The sequence below is a fragment of the Pleurodeles waltl genome, chromosome 5 (assembly GCF_031143425.1).
Source record: "Pleurodeles waltl isolate 20211129_DDA chromosome 5, aPleWal1.hap1.20221129, whole genome shotgun sequence".
Lineage (NCBI taxonomy): Eukaryota > Metazoa > Chordata > Amphibia > Caudata > Salamandridae > Pleurodeles > Pleurodeles waltl.
This window is the reverse complement of record NC_090444.1, coordinates 59,230,135-59,255,356: the sequence shown is the minus strand read 5'-3', so window position 1 is coordinate 59,255,356 and position 25,222 is coordinate 59,230,135. Positions and strand designations below refer to the sequence as shown.

At 49.6% G+C, this 25,222-nt stretch overlaps 1 protein-coding gene across 6 annotated transcripts in view; it reads right to left on the bottom strand.

The window, feature by feature from the left end:
* The window catches only part of ZNF512 (zinc finger protein 512), a 398,138-nt gene that overhangs the window by 330,565 nt on the left and 42,351 nt on the right, over positions 1-25,222 (bottom strand). The gene's annotated exons all lie outside the window — the stretch shown is intronic.

Below are 25,222 nucleotides of genomic sequence, written 5' to 3'. Positions count from 1 at the left end.
GGGGGGGATTCCTCGGGGAAACCTCCACTTGGGCAAGGGAGAGGGACTCCTGGGGGTCACTTCTCCAGTGAAAGTCCGGTCCTTCAGGTCCTGGGGGCTGCGGGTGCAGGGTCTCTCCCAGGCGTCGGGACTTTAGGTTCAAAGAGTCGCGGTCAGGGGAAGCCTCGGGATTCCCTCTGCAGGCGGCGCTGTGGGGGCTCAGGGGGACAGGTTTTGGTACTCACAGTATCAGAGTAGTCCTGGGGTCCCTCCTGAGGTGTTGGATCGCCACCAGCCGAGTCGGGGTCGCCGGGTGCAGTGTTGCAAGTCTCACGCTTCTTGCGGGGAGCTTGCAGGGTTCTTTAAAGCTGCTGGAAACAAAGTTGCAGCCTTTCTTGGAGCAGGTCCGCTGTCCTCGGGAGTTTCTTGTCTTTTCGAAGCAGGGGCAGTCCTCAGAGGATGTCGAGGTCGCTGGTCCCTTTGGAAGGCGTCGCTGGAGCAGGATCTTTGGAAGGCAGGAGACAGGCCGGTGAGTTTCTGGAGCCAAGGCAGTTGTCGTCTTCTGGTCTTCCGCTGCAGGGGTTTTCAGCTGGGCAGTCCTTCTTCTTGTAGTTGCAGGAATCTGATTTTCTAGGGTTCAGGGTAGCCCTTAAATACTAAATTTAAGGGCGTGTTTAGGTCTGGGGGGTTAGTAGCCAATGGCTACTAGCCCTGAGGGTGGGTACACCCTCTTTGTGCCTCCTCCCAAGGGGAGGGGGTCACAATCCTAACCCTATTGGGGGAATCCTCCATCTGCAAGATGGAGGATTTCTAAAAGTTAGAGTCACCTCAGCTCGGGACACCTTAGGGGCTGTCCTGACTGGCCAGTGACTCCTCCTTGTTTTTCTCATTATCTTCTCCGGCCTTGCCGCCAAAAGTGGGGCCTGGCCGGAGGGGGCGGGCAACTCCACTAGCTGGAGTGTCCTGCTGGGTTGGCACAAAGGAGGTGAGCCTTTGAGGCTCACCGCCAGGTGTGACAATTCCTGCCTGGGAGAGGTGTTAGCATCTCCACCCAGTGCAGGCTTTGTTACTGGCCTCAGAGTGACAAAGGCACTCTCCCCATGGGGCCAGCAACATGTCTCTGGTGTGGCAGGCTGCTGGAACTAGTCAGCCTACACAGACAGTCGGGTAAGTTTCAGGGGGCACCTCTAAGGTGCCCTCTGTGGTGTATTTTACAATAAAATGTACACTGGCATCAGTGTGCATTTATTGTGCTGAGAAGTTTGATACCAAACTTCCCAGTTTTCAGTGTAGCCATTATGGTGCTGTGGAGTTCGTGTTTGACAAACTCCCAGACCATATACTCTTATGGCTACCCTGCACTTACAATGTCTAAGGTTTTGTTTAGACACTGTAGGGGTACCATGCTCATGCACTGGTACCCTCACCTATGGTATAGTGCACCCTGCCTTAGGGCTGTAAGGCCTGCTAGAGGGGTGTCTTACCTATACTGCATAGGCAGTGAGAGGCTGGCATGGCACCCTGAGGGGAGTGCCATGTCGACTTACTCGTTTTGTCCTCACTAGCACACACAAGCTGGCAAGCAGTGTGTCTGTGCTGAGTGAGAGGTCTTCAGGGTGGCATAAGACATGCTGCAGCCCTTAGAGACCTTCCTTGGCATCAGGGCCCTTGGTACTAGAAGTACCAGTTACAAGGGATGTAGGAAGTTGGCTCTGTATGTGCTATTTCAAAGTAAGGAATAGCATGCACAGAGTCCAAGGGTTCCCCTTAGAGGTAAAATAGTGGTAAAAATAGATAATACTAATGCTCTATTTTGTGGTAGTGTGGTCGAGCAGTAGGCTTATCCAAGGAGTAGTGTTAAGCATTTGTTGTACATACACATAGGCAATAAATGAGGTACACACACTCAGAGACAAATCCAGCCAATAGGTTTTTGTATAGAAAAATATCTTTTCTTAGTTTATTTTAAGAACCACAGGTTCAAATTCTACATGTAATATCTCATTCGAAAGGTATTGCAGGTAAGTACTTTAGGAACTTTAAAGCATAAAAATTGCATGTATACTTTACAAGTTATTGACAAATAGCTGTTTTAAAAGTGGACACAGTGCAATTTTCACAGTTCCTAGGGGAGGTAAGTTTTGGTTAGTTTTACCAGGTAAGTAAGACACTTACAGGGTTCAGTTCTTGGTCCAGGGTAGCCCACCGTTGGGGGTTCAGAGCAACCCCAAAGTCACCACACCAGCAGCTCAGGGCCGGTCAGGTGCAGAGTTCAAAGTGGTGCCCAAAACACATAGGCTAGAATGGAGAGAAGGGGGTGCCCCGGTTCCGGTCTGCTTGCAGGTAAGTACCCGCGTCTTCGGAGGGCAGACCAGGGGGGTTTTGTAGGGCACCGGGGGGGACACAAGTCCACACAGAAATTTCACCCTCAGCGGCGCGGGGGCGGCCGGGTGCAGTGTAGAAACAAGCGTCGGGTTCACAATGTTAGTCTATGAGAGATCTCGGGATCTCTTCAGCGCTGCAGGCAAGGGGGGGATTCCTCGGGGAAACCTCCACTTGGGCAAGGGAGAGGGACTCCTGGGGGTCACTTCTCCAGTGAAAGTCCGGTCCTTCAGGTCCTGGGGGCTGCGGGTGCAGGGTCTCTCCCAGGCGTCGGGACTTTAGGTTCAAAGAGTCGCGGTCAGGGGAAGCCTCGGGATTCCCTCTGCAGGCGGCGCTGTGGGGGCTCAGGGGGACAGGTTTTGGTACTCACAGTATCAGAGTAGTCCTGGGGTCCCTCCTGAGGTGTTGGATCGCCACCAGCCGAGTCGGGGTCGCCGGGTGCAGTGTTGCAAGTCTCACGCTTCTTGCGGGGAGCTTGCAGGGTTCTTTAAAGCTGCTGGAAACAAAGTTGCAGCCTTTCTTGGAGCAGGTCCGCTGTCCTCGGGAGTTTCTTGTCTTTTCGAAGCAGGGGCAGTCCTCAGAGGATGTCGAGGTCGCTGGTCCCTTTGGAAGGCGTCGCTGGAGCAGGATCTTTGGAAGGCAGGAGACAGGCCGGTGAGTTTCTGGAGCCAAGGCAGTTGTCGTCTTCTGGTCTTCCGCTGCAGGGGTTTTCAGCTGGGCAGTCCTTCTTCTTGTAGTTGCAGGAATCTGATTTTCTAGGGTTCAGGGTAGCCCTTAAATACTAAATTTAAGGGCGTGTTTAGGTCTGGGGGGTTAGTAGCCAATGGCTACTAGCCCTGAGGGTGGGTACACCCTCTTTGTGCCTCCTCCCAAGGGGAGGGGGTCACAATCCTAACCCTATTGGGGGAATCCTCCATCTGCAAGATGGAGGATTTCTAAAAGTTAGAGTCACCTCAGCTCGGGACACCTTAGGGGCTGTCCTGACTGGCCAGTGACTCCTCCTTGTTTTTCTCATTATCTTCTCCGGCCTTGCCGCCAAAAGTGGGGCCTGGCCGGAGGGGGCGGGCAACTCCACTAGCTGGAGTGTCCTGCTGGGTTGGCACAAAGGAGGTGAGCCTTTGAGGCTCACCGCCAGGTGTGACAATTCCTGCCTGGGAGAGGTGTTAGCATCTCCACCCAGTGCAGGCTTTGTTACTGGCCTCAGAGTGACAAAGGCACTCTCCCCATGGGGCCAGCAACATGTCTCGGTTTGTGGCAGGCTGCTAAAACTAGTCAGCCTACACAGATAGTCGGTTAAGTTTCAGGGGGCACCTCTAAGGTGCCCTCTGTGGTGTATTTTACAATAAAATGTACACTGGCATCAGTGTGCATTTATTGTGCTGAGAAGTTTGATACCAAACTTCCCAGTTTTCAGTGTAGCCGTTATGGTGCTGTGGAGTTCGTGTTTGACAAACTCCCAGACCATATACTCTTATGGCTACCCTGCACTTACAATGTCTAAGGTTTTGTTTAGACACTGTAGGGGTACCATGCTCATGCACGGGTACCCTCACCTATGGTATAGTGCACCCTGCCTTAGGGCTGTAAGGCCTGCTAGAGGGGTGTCTTACCTATACTGCATAGGCAGTGAGAGGCTGGCATGGCACCCTGAGGGGAGTGCCATGTCGACTTACTCGTTTTGTCCTCACTAGCACACACAAGCTGGCAAGCAGTGTGTCTGTGCTGAGTGAGAGGTCTCCAGGGTGGCATAAGACATGCTGCAGCCCTTAGAGACCTTCCTTGGTATCAGGGCCCTTGGTACTAGAAGTACCAGTTACAAGGGACTTATCTGGATGCCAGGGTCTGCCAATTGTGGATACAAAAGTACAGGTTAGGGAAAGAACACTGGTGCTGGGGCCTGGTTAGCAGGCCTCAGCACACTTTCAATTGTAAACATAGCATCAGCAAAGGCAAAAAAGTCAGGGGGCAACCATGCCAAGGAGGCATTTCCTTACACAACCCCCCCCCAAACGAAAGAGGATGAGACTAACCTTTCCCAAGAGAGTCTTCATTTTCTAAGTGGAAGAACCTGGAAAGGCCATCTGCATTGGCATGGGCAGTCCCAGGTCTGTGTTCCACTATAAAGTCCATTCCCTGTAGGGAGATGGACCACCTCAACAGTTTAGGATTTTCACCTTTCATTTGCATCAGCCATTTGAGAGGTCTGTGGTCAGTTTGAACTAGGAAGTGAGTCCCAAAGAGGTATGGTCTCAGCTTCTTCAGGGACCAAACCACAGCAAAGGCCTCCCTCTCAATGGCACTCCAATGCTGCTCCCTGGGGAGTAACCTCCTGCTAATGAAAGCAACAGGCTGGTCAAGGCCATCATCATTTGTTTGGGACAAAACTGCCCCTATCCCATGTTCAGAGGCATCAGTCTGCACAATGAACTGCTTAGAATAATTTGGAGCTTTGAGAACTGGTGCTGAGCACATTGCCTGTTTCAGGGTGTCAAAGGCCTGTTGGCATTCCACAGTCCAGTTCACTTTCTTGGGCATTTTCTTGGAGGTGAGTTCAGTGAGGGCTGTCACAATGGATCCATATCCCTTCACAAACCTCCTGTAATACCCAGTCAAGCCAAGGAATGCCCTGACTTGAGTCTGGGTTTTTGGAGCTACCCAGTCCAGAATAGTCTGGATCTTGGGTTGGAGTGGCTGAACTTGGCCTCCACCTACAAGGTGGCCCAAGTAAACCACAGTTCCCTGCCCTATCTGGCATTTGGATGCCTTGATAGAGAGGCCTGCAGATTGCAGAGCCTTCAAAACCTTCCTCAGGTGGACCAGGTGATCCTGCCAGGTGGAGCTAAAGACAGCAATATCATCAAGATAAGCTGTGCTAAAGGACTCCAAGCCAGCAAGGACTTGATTCACCAACCTTTGGAAGGTGGCAGGGGCATTCTTTAAACCAAAGGGCATAACAGTAAACTGATAATGCCCATCAGGTGTGGAGAATGCTGTCTTTTCTTTTGCTCCAGGTGCCATTTTTATTTGCCAGTACCCTGCTGTCAAGTCAAAGGTACTTAGGAATTTGGCAGCACCTAATTTGTCTATGAGCTCATCAGCTCTTGGAATTGGATGAGCATCTGTCTTGGTGACAGAATTGAGCCCTCTGTAGTCCACACAAAACCTCATCTCTTTCTTTCCATCTTTGGTGTGAGGTTTGGGGACTAAGACCACTGGGCTAGCCCAGGGGCTGTCAGAGCGCTCAATTACTCCCAATTCCAGCATCTTGTGGACTTCCACCTTGATGCTTTCTTTAACATGGTCAGATTGTCTAAAGATTTTGTTCTTGACAGGCATGCTGTCCCCTGTGTCCACATCATGGGTACACAGGTGTGTCTGACCAGGGGTTAAGGAGAAGAGTTCAGGAAACTGTTGTAGGACTCTCCTACAATCAGCTTGCTGTTGGCCAGAGAGGGTGTCTGAGTAGATCACTCCATCTACTGTCCCATCTTTTGGGTCTGATGACAGAAGATCAGGGAGAGCTTCACTCTCTGCCTCCTGATCCTCATCTGTTACCATCAACAGATTGACATCAGCCCTGTCGTGGAAGAGCTTAAGGCGGTTTACATGGATCACCCTCTTGGGGCTCCTGCTGGTGCCCAGGTCCACCAAGTAGGTGACCTGACTCTTCCTCTCTAGTACTGGGTAAGGGCCACTCCATTTGTCCTGGAGTGCCCTGGGAGCCACAGGCTCCAGAACCCAGACTTTCTGCCCTGGTTGGAACTCAACCAGTGCAGCCTTTTGGTCATACCAAAACTTCTGGAGCTGTTGGCTGGCCTCAAGGTTTTTGGTTGCCTTTTCCATGTACTCTGCCATTCGAGAGCGAAGGCCAAGTACATAGTCCACTATGTCCTGTTTAGGCTCATGGAGAGGTCTCTCCCAGCCTTCTTTAACAAGGGCAAGTGGTCCCCTTACAGGATGACCAAACAGAAGTTCAAAGGGTGAGAATCCTACTCCCTTCTGTGGCACCTCTCTGTAAGCGAAAAGCAGACATGGCAAGAGGACATCCCATCTCCTTTTGAGCTTTTCTGGGAGCCCCATGATCATGCCTTTTAATGTCTTGTTGAATCTCTCAACCAAGCCATTAGTTTGTGGATGGTATGGTGTAGTGAATTTATAAGTCACTCCACACTCATTCCACATGTGCTTTAGGTATGCTGACATGAAGTTGGTACCTCTGTCAGACACCACCTCCTTAGGGAAACCCACTCTGGTAAAGATACCAATGAGGGCCTTGGCTACTGCAGGGGCAGTAGTCGACCTAAGGGGAATAGCTTCAGGATACCTGGTAGCATGATCCACTACTACCAGGATATACATATTTCCTGAGGCTGTGGGAGGTTCCAGTGGACCAACTATGTCCACACCCACTCTTTCAAAGGGCACCCCCACCACTGGAAGTGGAATGAGGGGGGCCTTTGGATGCCCACCTGTCTTACCACTGGCTTGACAGGTGGGGCAGGAGAGGCAAAACTCCTTAACCATGTTGGACATATTGGGCCAGTAGAAGTGGTTGACTAACCTCTCCCACGTCTTGGTTTGTCCCAAATGTCCAGCAAGGGGAATGTCATGGGCCAATGTTAGGATGAACTTCCTGAACAGCTGAGGCACTACCACTCTCCTAGTGGCACCAGGTTTGGGGTCTCTGGCCTCAGTGTACAGGAGTCCATCTTCCCAATAGACCCTATGCGTTCCATTTTTCTTGCCTTTGGACTCTTCAGCAGCTTGCTGCCTAAGGCCTTCAAGAGAGGGACAGGTTTCTTGTCCCTTACACAGCTCCTCCCTTGAGGGTCCCCCTGGGCCCAAGAGCTCAACCTGATAAGGTTCAAGCTCCAAAGGCTCAGTTCCCTCAGAGGGCAGAACTTCTTCCTGAGAAGAGAGGTTCCCTTTCTTTTGCTGTGTTGCAGTTGGTTTCCCAACTGACTTTCCTTTCCTCTTGGTAGGCTGGGCCATTCTTCCAGACTCCAGCTCTACTTGTTCACCCTGTGCCTTGCACTGTGCTCTTGTTTTCACACACACCAGTTCAGGGATACCCAGCATTGCTGCATGGGTTTTTAGTTCTACCTCAGCCCATGCTGAGGACTCCAGGTCATTTCCAAGCAGACAGTCCACTGGGATATTTGAGGAGACCACCACCTGTTTCAGGCCATTGACCCCTCCCCATTCTAAAGTAACCATTGCCATGGGATGTACTTTTTTCTGATTGTCAGCGTTGGTGACTGTGTAAGTTTTTCCAGTCAGGTATTGGCCAGGGGAAACCAGTTTCTCTGTCACCATGGTGACACTGGCACCTGTATCCCTCAGGCCCTCTATTCTAGTCCCATTAATTAAGAGTTGCTGTCTGTATTTTTGCATGTTAGGCGGCCAGACAGCTAGTGTGGCTAAATCCACCCCACCCTCAGAAACTAGAGTAGCTTCAGTGTGGACCCTGATTTGCTCTGGGCACACTGTTGATCCCACTTGGAGACTAGCCATACCAGTGTTACCTGGATGGGAGTTTGGAGTGGAACCTTTCTTGGGACAGGCCTTGTCTCCAGTTTGGTGTCCATGCTGTTTACAGCTATGACACCAGGCCTTTTTGGGATCAAAGTTTTTACCCTTGTACCCATTGTTTTGTGAAGAGGCTCTGGGCCCACCCTCCTGTGCAGGTTTTTGGGGGCCTGTAGAAGACTCTTTACTATTTTTAGTTTTGGTTGTCTCATCACCCTTCCCCTGGGGAGTCTTTGTGACCCCTTTCTTTTGGTCACCCCCTGTTGAAGTCTTGGACACCCTTGTCTTGACCCAATGGTCCGCCTTCTTTCCCAATTCTTGGGGAGAAATTGGTCCTAGGTCTACCAGATGCTGATGCAGTTTATCATTGAAACAATTACTTAACAGGTGTTCTTTCACAAATAAATTGTACAGCCCATCATAATTATTTACACCACTGCCTTGAATCCAACCATCTAGTGTTTTCACTGAGTAGTCTACAAAGTCAACCCAGGTCTGGCTCGAGGATTTTTGAGCCCCCCTGAATCTAATCCTATACTCCTCAGTGGAGAATCCAAAGCCCTCAGTCAGGGTACCCTTCATGAGGTCATAAGATTCTGCATCTTGTCCAGAGAGTGTGAGGAGTCTATCCCTACACTTTCCTGTGAACATTTCCCAAAGGAGAGCACCCCAGTGAGATCTGTTCACTTTTCTGGTTACACAAGCCCTCTCAAAAGCTGTGAACCATTTGGTGATGTCATCACCATCTTCATATTTAGTTACAATCCCTTTAGGGATTTTCAACATGTCAGGAGAATCTCTGACCCTATTTATGTTGCTGCCACCATTGATGGGTCCTAGGCCCATCTCTTGTCTTTCCCTCTCTATGGCTAGGATCTGTCTTTCCAAAGCCAATCTTTTGGCCATCCTGGCTAACTGGATGTCCTCTTCACTGGGGCTATCCTCAGTGATTTCAGAGGTGTTGGTCTCTCCTGTGAGGGAACCAGCATCTCTGACTATTATTTTAGGAGTCAGGGTTTGAGGGACCCTGTTCTCCCTAGATAGGACTGGTAGGGGGGAATTTTCCTCCAAGTCACTATCCTCTTCCTCTGAGTTGCCACCCTCAGAGGGGTTGGCCTTTTCAAACTCTGCCAAAAGCTCCTGGAGCTGTATTTTGGTAGGTTTGGGGCCCATTGTTATTTTCTTTATTTTACAGAGTGACCTTAGCTCCCTCATCTTAAGATGGAGGTAAGGTGTGGTGTCGAGTTCCACCACAGTCACATCTGTGCTAGACATTTTGCTTCTAAAAGTTGGAATACTTTTTAAGAATCTGCAACTGGTTCTAGAATCTAATTCAAACTTTTACAAACTTTTAAACTCTAAAAGAAATGCTAAACAGGATCTAACACAAGGCCCTAGCAGGTCTTTTAAGAATTTAGAAAACTTTTCAAATTGCAAAAATCAATTTCTAATGACAATTTTGGAATTTGTCGTGTGATCAGGTATTGGCTGAGTAGTCCAGCAAATGCAAAGTCTTGTACCCCACCGCTGATCCACCAATGTAGGAAGTTGGCTCTGTATGTGCTATTTCAAAGTAAGGAATAGCATGCACAGAGTCCAAGGGTTCCCCTTAGAGGTAAAATAGTGGTAAAAATAGATAATACTAATGCTCTATTTTGTGGTAGTGTGGTCGAGCAGTAGGCTTATCCAAGGAGTAGTGTTAAGCATTTGTTGTACATACACATAGGCAATAAATGAGGTACACACACTCAGAGACAAATCCAGCCAATAGGTTTTTGTATAGAAAAATATCTTTTCTTAGTTTATTTTAAGAACCACAGGTTCAAATTCTACATGTAATATCTCATTCGAAAGGTATTGCAGGTAAGTACTTTAGGAACTTTAAAGCATAAAAATTGCATGTATACTTTACAAGTTATTGACAAATAGCTGTTTTAAAAGTGGACACTTAGTGCAATTTTCACAGTTCCTAGGGGAGGTAAGTTTTGGTTAGTTTTACCAGGTAAGTAAGACACTTACAGGGTTCAGTTCTTGGTCCAGGGTAGCCCACCGTTGGGGGTTCAGAGCAACCCCAAAGTCACCACACCAGCAGCTCAGGGCCGGTCAGGTGCAGAGTTCAAAGTGGTGCCCAAAACACATAGGCTAGAATGGAGAGAAGGGGGTGCCCCGGTTCCGGTCTGCTTGCAGGTAAGTACCCGCGTCTTCGGAGGGCAGACCAGGGGGGTTTTGTAGGGCACCGGGGGGGACACAAGTCCACACAGAAATTTCACCCTCAGCGGCGCGGGGGCGGCCGGGTGCAGTGTAGAAACAAGCGTCGGGTTCACAATGTTAGTCTATGAGAGATCTCGGGATCTCTTCAGCGCTGCAGGCAGGCAAGGGGGGGATTCCTCGGGGAAACCTCCACTTGGGCAAGGGAGAGGGACTCCTGGGGGTCACTTCTCCAGTGAAAGTCCGGTCCTTCAGGTCCTGGGGGCTGCGGGTGCAGGGTCTCTCCCAGGCGTCGGGACTTTAGGTTCAAAGAGTCGCGGTCAGGGGAAGCCTCGGGATTCCCTCTGCAGGCGGCGCTGTGGGGGCTCAGGGGGACAGGTTTTGGTACTCACAGTATCAGAGTAGTCCTGGGGTCCCTCCTGAGGTGTTGGATCGCCACCAGCCGAGTCGGGGTCGCCGGGTGCAGTGTTGCAAGTCTCACGCTTCTTGCGGGGAGCTTGCAGGGTTCTTTAAAGCTGCTGGAAACAAAGTTGCAGCCTTTCTTGGAGCAGGTCCGCTGTCCTCGGGAGTTTCTTGTCTTTTCGAAGCAGGGGCAGTCCTCAGAGGATGTCGAGGTCGCTGGTCCCTTTGGAAGGCGTCGCTGGAGCAGGATCTTTGGAAGGCAGGAGACAGGCCGGTGAGTTTCTGGAGCCAAGGCAGTTGTCGTCTTCTGGTCTTCCGCTGCAGGGGTTTTCAGCTGGGCAGTCCTTCTTCTTGTAGTTGCAGGAATCTGATTTTCTAGGGTTCAGGGTAGCCCTTAAATACTAAATTTAAGGGCGTGTTTAGGTCTGGGGGGTTAGTAGCCAATGGCTACTAGCCCTGAGGGTGGGTACACCCTCTTTGTGCCTCCTCCCAAGGGGAGGGGGTCACAATCCTAACCCTATTGGGGGAATCCTCCATCTGCAAGATGGAGGATTTCTAAAAGTTAGAGTCACCTCAGCTCGGGACACCTTAGGGGCTGTCCTGACTGGCCAGTGACTCCTCCTTGTTTTTCTCATTATCTTCTCCGGCCTTGCCGCCAAAAGTGGGGCCTGGCCGGAGGGGGCGGGCAACTCCACTAGCTGGAGTGTCCTGCTGGGTTGGCACAAAGGAGGTGAGCCTTTGAGGCTCACCGCCAGGTGTGACAATTCCTGCCTGGGAGAGGTGTTAGCATCTCCACCCAGTGCAGGCTTTGTTACTGGCCTCAGAGTGACAAAGGCACTCTCCCCATGGGGCCAGCAACATGTCTCGGTTTGTGGCAGGCTGCTAAAACTAGTCAGCCTACACAGATAGTCGGTTAAGTTTCAGGGGGCACCTCTAAGGTGCCCTCTGTGGTGTATTTTACAATAAAATGTACACTGGCATCAGTGTGCATTTATTGTGCTGAGAAGTTTGATACCAAACTTCCCAGTTTTCAGTGTAGCCGTTATGGTGCTGTGGAGTTCGTGTTTGACAAACTCCCAGACCATATACTCTTATGGCTACCCTGCACTTACAATGTCTAAGGTTTTGTTTAGACACTGTAGGGGTACCATGCTCATGCACGGGTACCCTCACCTATGGTATAGTGCACCCTGCCTTAGGGCTGTAAGGCCTGCTAGAGGGGTGTCTTACCTATACTGCATAGGCAGTGAGAGGCTGGCATGGCACCCTGAGGGGAGTGCCATGTCGACTTACTCGTTTTGTCCTCACTAGCACACACAAGCTGGCAAGCAGTGTGTCTGTGCTGAGTGAGAGGTCTCCAGGGTGGCATAAGACATGCTGCAGCCCTTAGAGACCTTCCTTGGCATCAGGGCCCTTGGTACTAGAAGTACCAGTTACAAGGGACTTATCTGGATGCCAGGGTCTGCCAATTGTGGAAACAAAAGTACAGGTTAGGGAAAGAACACTGGTGCTGGGGCCTGGTTAGCAGGCCTCAGCACACTTTCAATTGTAAACATAGCATCAGCAAAGGCAAAAAAGTCAGGGGGCAACCATGCCAAGGAGGCATTTCCTTACAAGGGACTTATCTGGATGCCAGGGTCTGCCAATTGTGGATACAAAAGTACAGGTTAGGGAAAGAACACTGGTGCTGGGGCCTGGTTAGCAGGCCTCAGCACACTTTCAATTGTAAACATAGCATCAGCAAAGGCAAAAAGTCAGGGGGCAGCCATGCCAAGGAGGCATTTCCTTACACAACCCCCCCCCAAACGAAAGAGGATGAGACTAACCTTTCCCAAGAGAGTCTTCATTTTCTAAGTGGAAGAACCTGGAAAGGCCATCTGCATTGGCATGGGCAGTCCCAGGTCTGTGTTCCACTATAAAGTCCATTCCCTGTAGGGAGATGGACCACCTCAACAGTTTAGGATTTTCACCTTTCATTTGCATCAGCCATTTGAGAGGTCTGTGGTCAGTTTGAACTAGGAAGTGAGTCCCAAAGAGGTATGGTCTCAGCTTCTTCAGGGACCAAACCACAGCAAAGGCCTCCCTCTCAATGGCACTCCAACGCTGCTCCCTGGGGAGTAACCTCCTGCTAATGAAAGCAACAGGCTGGTCAAGGCCATCATCATTTGTTTGGGACAAAACTGCCCCTATCCCATGTTCAGAGGCATCAGTCTGCACAATGAACTGCTTAGAATAATCTGGAGCTTTTAGAACTGGTGCTGAGCACATTGCCTGTTTCAGGGTGTCAAAGGCCTGTTGGCATTCCACAGTCCAGTTCACTTTCTTGGGCATTTTCTTGGAGGTGAGTTCAGTGAGGGCTGTCACAATGGATCCATATCCCTTCACAAACCTCCTGTAATACCCAGTCAAGCCAAGGAATGCCCTGACTTGAGTCTGGGTTTTTGGAGCTACCCAGTCCAGAATAGTCTGGATCTTGGGTTGGAGTGGCTGAACTTGGCCTCCACCTACAAGGTGGCCCAAGTAAACCACAGTTCCCTGCCCTATCTGGCATTTGGATGCCTTGATAGAGAGGCCTGCAGATTGCAGAGCCTTCAAAACCTTCCTCAGGTGGACCAGGTGATCCTGCCAGGTGGAGCTAAAGACAGCAATATCATCAAGATAAGCTGTGCTAAAGGACTCCAAGCCAGCAAGGACTTGATTCACCAACCTTTGGAAGGTGGCAGGGGCATTCTTTAAACCAAAGGGCATAACAGTAAACTGATAATGCCCATCAGGTGTGGAGAATGTTGTTTTCTCTTTTGCTCCAGGTGCCATTTTTATTTGCCAGTACCCTGCTGTCAAGTCAAAGGTACTTAGGAATTTGGCAGCACCTAATTTGTCTATGAGCTCATCAGCTCTTGGAATTGGATGGGCATCTGTCTTGGTGACAGAATTGAGCCCTCTGTAGTCCACACAAAACCTCATCTCTTTATTTCCATCTTTGGTGTGAGGTTTGGGGACGAAGACCACTGGGCTAGCCCAGGGGCTGTCAGAGCGCTCAATTACTCCCAATTCCAGCATCTTGTGGACTTCCACCTTGATGCTTTCCTTAACATGGTCGGACTGTCTGAAGATTTTGTTCTTGACAGGCATGCTGTCTCCTGTGTCCACATCATGGGTACACAGGTGTGTCTGACCAGGGGTTAGGGAGAAAAGCTCAGGAAACTGTTGTAGGACTCTCCTACAATCAGCCTGCTGTTGGCCAGAGAGGGTGTCTGAGTAGATCACTCCATCTACTGTGCCATCTTTTGGGTCTGATGACAGAAGATCAGGGAGAGGTTCACTCTCTGCCTCCTGGTCCTCATCTGTTACCATCAACAGATTCACATCAGCCCTGTCATGGAAGAGCTTAAGGCGGTTCACATGGATCACCCTCTTGGGGCTCCTGCTTGTGCCCAGGTCCACCAGGTAGGTGACCTGACTCTTCCTCTCTAGCACTGGGTAAGGGCCACTCCATTTGTCCTGGAGTGCCCTGGGAGCCACAGGCTCCAGAACCCAGACTTTCTGCCCTGGTTGGAACTCAACCAGTGCAGCCTTTTGGTCATACCAAAACTTCTGGAGTTGTTGGCTGGCCTCAAGGTTTTTGGTTGCCTTTTCCATGTACTCTGCCATTCTAGAGCGAAGGCCAAGTACATAGTCCACTATGTCCTGTTTAGGCTCATGGAGAGGTCTCTCCCAGCCTTCTTTAACAAGGGCAAGTGGTCCCCTTACAGGATGACCAAACAGAAGTTCAAAGGGCGAGAATCCTACTCCCTTCTGTGGTACCTCCCTGTAAGCGAAAAGCAGACATGGCAGGAGGACATCCCATCTCCTTTTGAGTTTTTCTGGGAGCCCCATGATCATGCCTTTTAATGTCTTGTTGAATCTCTCAACTAAGCCATTAGTTTGTGGATGGTAGGGTGTAGTGAATTTATAAGTCACTCCACACTCATTCCACATGTGCTTTAGGTATGCTGACATGAAGTTGGTACCTCTGTCAGACACCACCTCCTTAGGGAAACCCACTCTGGTAAAGATACCAATGAGGGCCTTGGCTACTGCAGGGGCAGTAGTCGATCTAAGGGGAATAGCTTCAGGATACCTGGTAGCATGATCCACTACTACCAGGATGTACATATTTCCTGAGGCTGTGGGAGGTTCTAGTGGACCAACTATGTCCACACCCACTCTTTCAAAGGGCACCCCCACCACAGGAAGTGGAATGAGGGGGGCCTTTGGATGCCCACCTGTCTTACCACTGGCTTGACAGGTGGGGCAGGAGAGGCAAAACTCCTTAACCATGTTGGACATATTGGGCCAGTAGAAGTGGTTGACTAACCTCTCCCACGTCTTGGTTTGTCCCAAATGTCCAGCAAGGGGAATGTCATGGGCCAATGTTAGGATGAACTCTCTGAACAGCTGAGGCACTACCACTCTCCTAGTGGCACCAGGTTTGGGGTCTCTGGCCTCAGTGTACAGGAGTCCATCTTCCCAATAGACCCTATGCGTTCCATTTTTCTTGCCTTTGGACTCTTCAGCAGCTTGCTGCCTAAGGCCTTCAAGAGAGGGACAGGTTTCTTGTCCCTTACACAGCTCCTCCCTTGAGGGTCCCCCTGGGCCTAAGAGCTCAACCTGGTAAGGTTCAAGCTCCAAAGGCCCAGTTCCCTCAGAGGGCAGAACTTCTTCCTGAGAAGAGAGGTTCCCTTTCTTTTGCTGTGTTGCAGTTGGTTTCCCAACTGACTTTCCTGTTCTCTTGGTAGGCTGGGCCATTCTTCCAGACTCCAGCTCTACTTGTTCACCCTGTGCCTTGCACTGTGCTCTTGTTTTCACACACACCAGTTCAGGGATACCCAGCATTGCTGCATGGGTTTTTAGTTCTACCTCAGCCCATGCTGAGGACTCCAGGTCATTTCCAAGCAGACAGTCCACTGGGATATTTGAGGAGACCACCACCTGTTTCAGGCCATTGACCCCTCCCCATTCTAAAGTAACCATTGCCATGGGATGTACTTTTCTCTGATTGTCAGCGTTGGTGACTGTGTAAGTTTTTCCAGTCAGGTATTGGCCAGGGGAAACCAGTTTCTCTGTCACCATGGTGACACTGGCACCTGTATCCCTCAGGCCCTCTATTCTAGTCCCATTAATTAAGAGTTGCTGTCTGTATTTTTGCATGTTAGGCGGCCAGACAGCTAGTGTGGCTAAATCCACCCCACCCTCAGAAACTAGAGTAGCTTCAGTGTGGACCCTGATTTGCTCTGGGCACACTGTTGATCCCACTTGGAGACTAGCCATACCAGTGTTACCTGGATGGGAGTTTGGAGTGGAACCTTTCTTGGGACAGGCCTTGTCTCCAGTTTGGTGTCCATGCTGTTTACAGCTATGACACCAGGCCTTTTTGGGATCAAAGTTTTTACCCTTGTACCCATTGTTTTGTGAAGAGGCTCTGGGCCCACCCTCCTGTGCAGGTTTTTGGGGGCCTGTAGAAGACTCTTTACTATTTTTATTTTTGGTTGTCTCATCACCCTTCTGCTGGGGAGTCTTTGTGACCCCTTTCTTTTGGTCACCCCCTGTTGAAGTCTTGGACACCCTAGTCTTGACCCAATGGTCCGCCTTCTTTCCCAATTCTTGGGGAGAAATTGGTCCTAGGTCTACCAGATGCTGATGCAGTTTATCATTGAAACAATTACTTAACAGGTGTTCTTTCACAAATAAATTGTACAGCCCATCATAATTAATTACACCACTGCCTTGAATCCAACCATCTAGTGTTTTCACTGAGTAGTCTACAAAGTCAACCCAGGTCTGGCTCGAGGATTTTTGAGCCCCCCTGAATCTAATCCTATACTCCTCAGTGGAGAATCCAAAGCCCTCAATCAGGGTACCCTTCATGAGGTCATAAGATTCTGCATCTTGTCCAGAGAGTGTGAGGAGTCTATCCCTACACTTTCCTGTGAACATTTCCCAAAGGAGAGCACCCCAGTGAGATCTGTTCACTTTTCTGGTTACACAAGCCCTCTCAAAAGCTGTGAACCATTTGGTGATGTCATCACCATCTTCATATTTAGTTACAATCCCTTTAGGGATTTTCAACATGTCAGGAGAATCTCTGACCCTATTTATGTTGCTGCCACCATTGATGGGTCCTAGGCCCATCTCTTGTCTTTCCCTCTCTATGGCTAGGATCTGTCTTTCCAAAGCCAATCTTTTGGCCATCCTGGCTAACTGGATGTCCTCTTCACTGGGGCTATCCTCAGTGATTTCAGAGGTGTTGGTCTCTCCTGTGAGGGAACCAGCATCTCTGACTATTATTTTAGGAGTCAGGGTTTGAGGGACCCTGTTCTCCCTAGATAGGACTGGTAGGGGGGAATTGTCCTCCAAGTCACTATCCTCTTCCTCTGAGTTGCCACCCTCAGATGGGTTGGCCTTTTCAAACTCTGCCAAAAGCTCCTGGAGCTGTATTTTGGTAGGTTTGGGGCCCATTGTTATTTTCTTTATCTTACAGAGTGACCTTAGCTCCCTCATCTTAAGATGGAGGTAAGGTGTGGTGTCGAGTTCCACCACAGTCACATCTGTGCTAGACATTTTGCTTCTAAAAGTTGGAATACTTTTTAAGAATCTACAACTGGTTCTAGAATCTAATTCAAACTTTTACAAACTTTTAAACTCTAAAAGAAATGCTAAACAGGATCTAACACAAGGCCCTAGCAGGTCTTTTAAGAATTTAGAAAACTTTTCAAATTGCAAAAATCAATTTCTAATGACAATTTTGGAATTTGTCGTGTGATCAGGTATTGGCTGAGTAGTCCAGCAAATGCAAAGTCTTGTACCCCACCGCTGATCCACCAATGTAGGAAGTTGGCTCTGTATGTGCTATTTCAAAGTAAGGAATAGCATGCACAGAGTCCAAGGGTTCCCCTTAGAGGTAAAATAGTGGTAAAAAGAGATAATACTAATGCTCTATTTTGTGGTAGTGTGGTCGAGCAGTAGGCTTATCCAAGGAGTAGTGTTAAGCATTTGTTGTACATACACATAGACAATAAATGAGGTACACACACTCAGAGACAAATCCAGCCAATAGGTTTTTATATAGAAAAATATATTTTCTTAGTTTATTTTAAGAACCACAGGTTCAAATTCTACATGTAATATCTCATTCGAAAGGTATTGCAGGTAAGTACTTTAGGAACTTCAAATCATCAAAATTGCATGTATACTTTTCAAGTTATTGACAAATAGCTGTTTTAAAAGTGGACACTTAGTGCAATTTTCACAGTTCCTGGGGGAGGTAAGTTTTTGTTAGTTTTACCAGGTAAGTAGGACACTTACAGGGTTCAGTTCTTGGTCCAAGGTAGCCCACCGTTGGGGGTTCAGAGCAACCCCAAAGTCACCACACCAGCAGCTCAGGGCCGGTCAGGTGCAGAGTTCAAAGTGGTGCCCAAAACACATAGGCTAGAATGGAGAGAAGGGGGTGCCCCGGTTCCGGTCTGCTTGCAGGTAAGTACCCGCGTCTTCGGAGGGCAGACCAGGGGGGTTTTGTAGGGCACCGGGGGGGACACAAGCCCACACAGAAATTTCACCCTCAGCAGCGCGGGGGCGGCCGGGTGCAGTGTAGAAACAAGCGTCGGGTTGTCAATATTAGTCTATGAGAGATCTCGGGATCTCTTCAGCGCTGCAGGCAGGCAAGGGGGGGATTCCTCGGGGAAACCTCCACTTGGGCAAGGGAGAGGGACTCCTGGGGGTCACTTCTCCAGTGAAAGTCCGGTCCTTCAGGTCCTGGGGGCTGCGGGTGCAGGGTCTCTCCCAGGCGTCGGGACTTTAGGTTCAAAGAGTCGCGGTCAGGGGAAGCCTCGGGATTCCCTCTGCAGGCGGCGCTGTGGGGGCTCAGGGGGGACAGGTTTTGGTACTCACAGTATCAGAGTAGTCCTGGGGTCCCTCCTGAGGTGTTGGATCGCCACCAGCCGAGTCGGGGTCGCCGGGTGCAGTGTGGCAAGTCTCACGCTTCTTGCGGGGAGCTTGCAGGGTTCTTTAAAGCTGCTGGAAACAAAGTTGCAGCTTTTCTTGGAGCAGGTCCGCTGTCCTCGGGAGTTTCTTGTCTTTTCGAAGCAGGGGCAGTCCTCAGAGGATGTCGAGGTCGCTGGTCCCTTTGGAAGGCGTCGCTGGAGCAGGATCTTTGGAAGGCAGGAGACAGGCCGGTGAGTTTCTGGAGCCAAGGCAGTTGTCGTCTTCTGGTCTTCCGCTGCAGGGGTTTTCAGCTGGGCAGTCCTTCTTCTTGTAGTTGCAGGAATCTAATTTTCTAGGGTTCAGGGTAGCCCTTAAATACTAAATTTAAGGGCGTGTTTAGGTCTGGGGGGTTAGTAGCCAATGGCTACTAGCCCTGAGGGTGGGTACACCCTCTTTGTGCCTCCTCCCAAGGGGAGGGGGTCACAATCCTAACCCTATTGGGGGAATCCTCCATCTGCAAGATGGAGGATTTCTAAAAGTCAGAGTCACCTCAGCTCAGGACACCTTAGGGGCTGTCCTGACTGGCCAGTGACTCCTCCTTGTTGCTTTCTTTGTTCCCTCCAGCCTTGCCGCCAAAAGTGGGGGCCGTGGCCGGAGGGGGCGGGCAACTCCACTAAGCTGGAGTGCCCTGCTGGGCTGTGACAAAGGGGTGAGCCTTTGAGGCTCACCGCCAGGTGTCACAGCTCCTGCCTGGGGGAGGTGTTAGCATCTCCACCCAGTGCAGGCTTTGTTACTGGCCTCAGAGTGACAAAGGCACTCTCCCCATGGGGCCAGCAACATGTCTCTGGTGTGGCAGGCTGCTGGAACTAGTCAGCCTACACAGACAGTCGGGTAAGTTTCAGGGGGCACCTCTAAGGTGCCCTCTGTGGTGTATTTTACAATAAAATGTACACTGGCATCAGTGTGCATTTATTGTGCTGAGAAGTTTGATACCAAACTTCCCAGTTTTCAGTGTAGCCATTATGGTGCTGTGGAGTTCGTGTTTGACAAACTCCCAGACCATATACTCTTATGGCTACCCTGCACTTACAATGTCTAAGGTTTTGTTTAGACACTGTAGGGGTACCATGCTCATGCACTGGTACCCTCACCTATGGTATAGTGCACCCTGCCTTAGGGCTGTAAGGCCTGCTAGAGGGGTGTCTTACCTATACTGCATAGGCAGTGAGAGGCTGGCATGGCACCCTGAGGGGAGTGCCATGTCGACTTACTCGTTTTGTCCTCACTAGCACACACAAGCTGGCAAGCAGTGTGTCTGTGCTGAGTGAGAGGTCTTCAGGGTGGCATAAGACATGCTGCAGCCCTTAGAGACCTTCCTTGGCATCAGGGCCCTTGGTACTAGAAGTACCAGTTACAAGGGACTTATCTGGATGCCAGGGTCTGCCAATTGTGGATACAAAAGTACAGGTTAGGGAAAGAACACTGGTGCTGGGGCCTGGTTAGCAGGCCTCAGCACACTTTCAATTGTAAACATAGCATCAGCAAAGGCAAAAAGTCAGGGGGCAGCCATGCCAAGGAGGCATTTCCTTACAATATAGAAACCCACTGAACAGGCCCTAACAAGAATTATCTCAGTGTGTCTTGTGTGAGTGGGAAGCCAATGCCAAATGCCAAAATCCTTGCCTACTAAAGTAATTTGTGTGATTACGTGTAACAAATTACCTATCGGTAGGCTTTAATACAGATTAATAATCCAGACAAATGTCTATTGACATTAACTTATGCTTTTTCACAGTAAACATGTCAGGCCTAGTGCTGTACCATTACATGTCATAATAAACAGATCAGGCCACTAGCCATGCTGTTTGGCTTGCCATCATAACCAAATCAGTTCTGCTGTATAGAGTATAACCTTTACCAAAAGCCAAAAAGTGTCATATAAGCAGTCTTTTTAGTGAAAGCACACAAATATGGCCCAATCAGATCCTGTACTCAGGGCAATCAACGCATGGATGGAGCCTAAGCACCTCCCTCAGTAGTAGTCTGAAATGTATTTTTTGTCGATTAGGTAAGATACAACTATTGCACTTCCAAACCAGACCTAAAAATCCATCTAGATCCCATACCGCTGTCAAATCCAAATCTGCACTCTGAGATCTATAGTTAATAATGGAAGGGGAGGATGGTGAGACTACAATACAGTCCTTACAGCTGCCCTCCTCCCATCTGTGCGACTGCCACAGAAAAACAAACACCAAACATAATACATGATCATGAGTTATCTAAGACACGTCAATAGCATTGCTATGTTATGTGTATGCCCCTCACAGCTGAAGCTCAGGCAGCTGGATAACTAAACAATATTATCACAGCTGGATGGAGGGCAAACATTTTGTGAAGCACACACCTGCCTGATCAAAACAAAAACTCCTGGTTCCCAACATGTGGGTGGAGCCAAAGCGCATCTCTTGGTAATTCTCATATAATGTCTAATGACAGCTGCCCTGTCAAGTCAGACTATAAATAAACATTTATGTCAAAAAACAACAGGGAAATACAACTGAATTCAAAACTTTCTTTAACCTCTCAGTCCATTCTACAACCGAGACTACTCTCCTTCAACCCTACAATGAAACAGGATGTCACCAACATCACGAAAATAGATTCCAAAAATCAAAGTAGGCATTAGCCTATTGTCTCTTTTAGCTATAGTCCAATTTATTATGGTCCGTTCAAAGGAACATTGACAGACAGAGCTGCTTAAACTTAATTACCAGCATTGAAGAATAAGTGTAGGAAAGTGCCCTCTTTCTTGGCATGGGTTCCCCCATTTTCTGCCTGTTGTCAGTGTGTTTGACTGTGTTCACTGGGATCCTGCTAACCAGGACCCCTGTGATAATGCTCTATCCTCTAAATTTGGTTGCTACTAACCTTTTCTCCCCACAATTGGCATACTGGTGCCCTCATGTAAGTCCCTGGCATATGGTACCTAGGTACCCAGGGCACTGGGGTTCCAGGGGACCCCTATGGGCTGCAACAGTTATTCTGCCACCCACGGGGAGCCCATGCAAAGGGTTCTGCAGGCCTGCCATTGCATGCACCCGGTTTCACTACAGGTCACTGCACCAGGTCACTATAAGTCACCCCGATGGTAGGCCCTCTCAGTCCAGAGGGCAGGGTGCAGGAACCTGTGTGTGAGGGCACCCCTGCACTGGCAGAGGTGCCCCACGAATGCCAGCACCATTTTACTGGGCTTTGTGAGTGCGGGGGAGCCATTTCATGCATGTACTGGACATAGGTCACTACCTATGTCCAGCCACATAATGGCAACTCCGAACCTGGGCATGTTTGGTATCAAATATGTCGGAATCATACCCCAGTACTGTTTCAAGTATTGGAAGTATGATCCTATGCACTCTGGGAGCTCCTTAGACGACCCCCAGCATTGCTATCACCAGTCTTACTGGGTTTTCACAGGCAGCCCAGCTGCTCCCACCCCTCAGACGGGATTCTGCCCTCCAGCTGCTTGATCTGATCAAGCCCAGGAAGGCAGAAGAAAGCATTTCCTTTGGGAGAGGAGATAACACCCTCTCCCTTTGGAAATAGGTTTGACTGGCTTGAGAGGGGTAGCCTCCTAAAGCCACCAGTTTTGCTTTGAAGGGCACAAACGGTGCCCTCCTTGCATAATCCAGTCCACACCAGTTCAGGAACCCCCCAGTCCCTGCTCTGGAGCGAAACTGGACAACGGAAAGGGGAGTGATCACTTCCCTGTCCATCACCACACCACAGGTGGTGCCCAGAGCTCCTCCAGAGGGTCCCTGGGTTCTGCCATCCTGAATCCAAGGTTGGCAGGGAACTCTGGGAGCATTTGAGTGGCCAGGCCAGGTAGGTGACATCAGAGGCACCCCCTGATAGGTAGTTACCTGGTTAGGTGACCAATCCCCATCTTTGGGCTATACAGTCTTCCTCTGGGGTGGGTCCTCAGATTTGGCTTGCAAGACTCCTCCGCAACCTCTACTTCGACTTCTGGCCGAACCGTGTCTCGACCCTACAGGAACCTACAAGCTGCAGATCCACGAGGAAGACTCTTTTGCAACATTGTATCCGGAACTCCTACCAGCTTTTCAACATTTCTCTTGCTGTGCATCCTAAGAAGACTGCAACTCTTCAGCCTGGACGAGAAGAAGAAGAAATCTCCCTTGGGGTGAAGGCCTCACTCCCCTGTAACTACAGGTACCTGGCTGCATCAACGACTGGCGGCGTGGATCTTCCCTGATCCCGAGTGGTGTGGGTCCTGCATCACAGGTGGTGGTGGTCCGGAGAGTCGCCCTTGGTCCTCTTTACCAACTGTCGCACTTTGGTGGTGGTAAGTCCTTTCCATTCCACGCAAGACAGTACTGCTGTGCACCACGTCCTTTGAAGCTGCCAAGGCTTGTTGCTTCACCTCCAAGGGGAACTTCAGGCGACGTGTAGCTCCAGCCCTTAGCACTCCCTCCTGCAACTTCTGGACCTCTGTGAGGTACTCCAGCGACGTGGGAGCAACTTATGTGGTGCTGCGTGAGCTGCTTCAGCAACTTCTGTGTCCCTCTCCTGTGGGACACCTCTGGGTGCTGCCTCTGCTCCTGTGGGCCTTCTGCAATGAGGAGGGTCTCCTGTGACTCCCCCTCCTGGATAGAATCCTCCCGGGCCTTGCTGGTCCCTGGCAATACCTCGTTTCCTCCAACCGTGAATTTGCCTTTGCCAAGGCCTATTGGTGAAAATCCCTCACCAACACCCATCTGCAATCCAGCTTCCAGCATGAGACACCTTTTGCACACATCAGGAACTCTTCTCCAGCTTCTGTGCTGCAGTGTTGACCCGTCTTCATTCTTTGTCGACCAACTCCAAAAGGTACCTCTGGGTGGGTACTATCTCCTAACTCCCCCTGGATTCCACAGACACTTCTAGACTTGGTCCCCTCGCTCCACAGTTCTCCATCTTCAGTTTTCCACTGTTGGTTACCTGCTGGCTGTTCTAGGTGTCTTAATTTTCTTCTTTTCATCCTTTGGGGCGGTTTTGGTGAAATCCAGTGTTTTACTCCTGCATTCCTGGTCACTGGGGTGTACTCCATTACTTACCTGCGTGGTTTCCTAGTACCCCCAGCTCCCCTCTATATGATTTATTTACGTAGGTGGGGGCCCTGTGTTCACACTCCACTTTCTTAGTATATGGTTTGGCCTCCCCCTAGGGCAACTATTGCTATTTTTTACACTGTTTTTTAACTTTTTGTATGCCTCTTGCTGTTTATCAGTGTGTATATAGTGTATTTACTTACCTCCTGCTGGAGGGTTGCCTCTCTAGTAATTTCTGATACTGGGTTCCAAAAATAAAGTACCTTAATGTTTGTACAACCAAGTGTTTTCTTTCTTGCGTGTAAGTACTGTGTAACTACAGTGGTATTGCATGAGCTTTGCATGTCTTCTAGATAAGCCTTGGCTGCTCATCCACAGCTACCCCTACAGAGCCTGGCTTCTAAGCACTGCCTACACTACACTACTAGGGGATACCTGAATCTGGTATAAGTACCATAGGTACCCACCACACACCAGGCCTGCTTCCAACAATAAGAGTAATCCCTCAGGCGTCCAAACAGGATTTTGCCGTGAAAAGGAATCTCAGATGACTGCGACATGAGATTACATCAAGAGTAAGGTGGATGCAACTAGAGTAGCAGCATGTCTAATACTTGTCCTCTTATCTCCCCTTGATACAGTCCATCATCGGACACTGCACTGGAGACTTCAAACAACTGAAATACCTCAACCACCACCACTCCTTCTACACACCCTCAAGGCAACTCCGCTCTGCTCAACTGACCCTCGCCACCATCCCCAGGATCTGGAAGAACACAGCTGGAGGAAGATCCTTCTCCTACCTCGCCGCTCAGGCCTGGAGCATGATGCCGGTCCATCTCAGGTACTCCCACTCGCTGGCTCAGTTCAGGAAGGACCTCAAGACCTGGCTCTTCGACTGACCTGCGTCTCCCAGCTAACACCTTGAGACAACCCAGCTTTACAAATGTTGACTGATTGAATGATTGATTGAAGTACATGGCACTGTGTTTCACTGGACCGTTTCCATCTTCTCTAACATACGCTTCATACCATCACTTCTTTGTTTCTTCTTTAGAGCTGTTCCCATGCCTGCTGGAGTTCCTGAAGGTTCCACCTTCACCCTACTTCATCCCGAGCCAATCACCTCCTTCAGCCCGAGTGTGACAATTAGTCCGATACAATGCTCATTATACTAAAACTTGAGAGCGCATCTGATTTTGTCTCCTGCGTTATGGGCTTATGCCGTCTAGCTGCTGATAATTGGACCTACCCACCTCAAACTAAACATGCCAAAGTCTGAAATACTAGTTTGTGTTAACCGGACCTCCTATCGCCATCTGCCAATACCTTATCAGTACTCACATTTTACTGGCCCTTCTGTCACTTGGCTCCTTGGCTGCCTGTGGCCAGACATCACAATCAAGCAATGTGAAAAGCACATTGTCTGTTCGCAGCCCGGGACCTCTCTTTCTTGCACAAAATTTGTACCTTCTAACAACTTTGAGATCTTAGATATTGGCTGGCCTCTTTCCTGAACATCCATTCCTTAAAAATATCTACCATGGGAGGAATCGCTTCAGACACTTAACATGAAACTTGATCCATTCTAGATTAAGAATAATATGCAACCAAGTAAAATTTCAGAGAAACCTACTAGCTCTTCCCATACA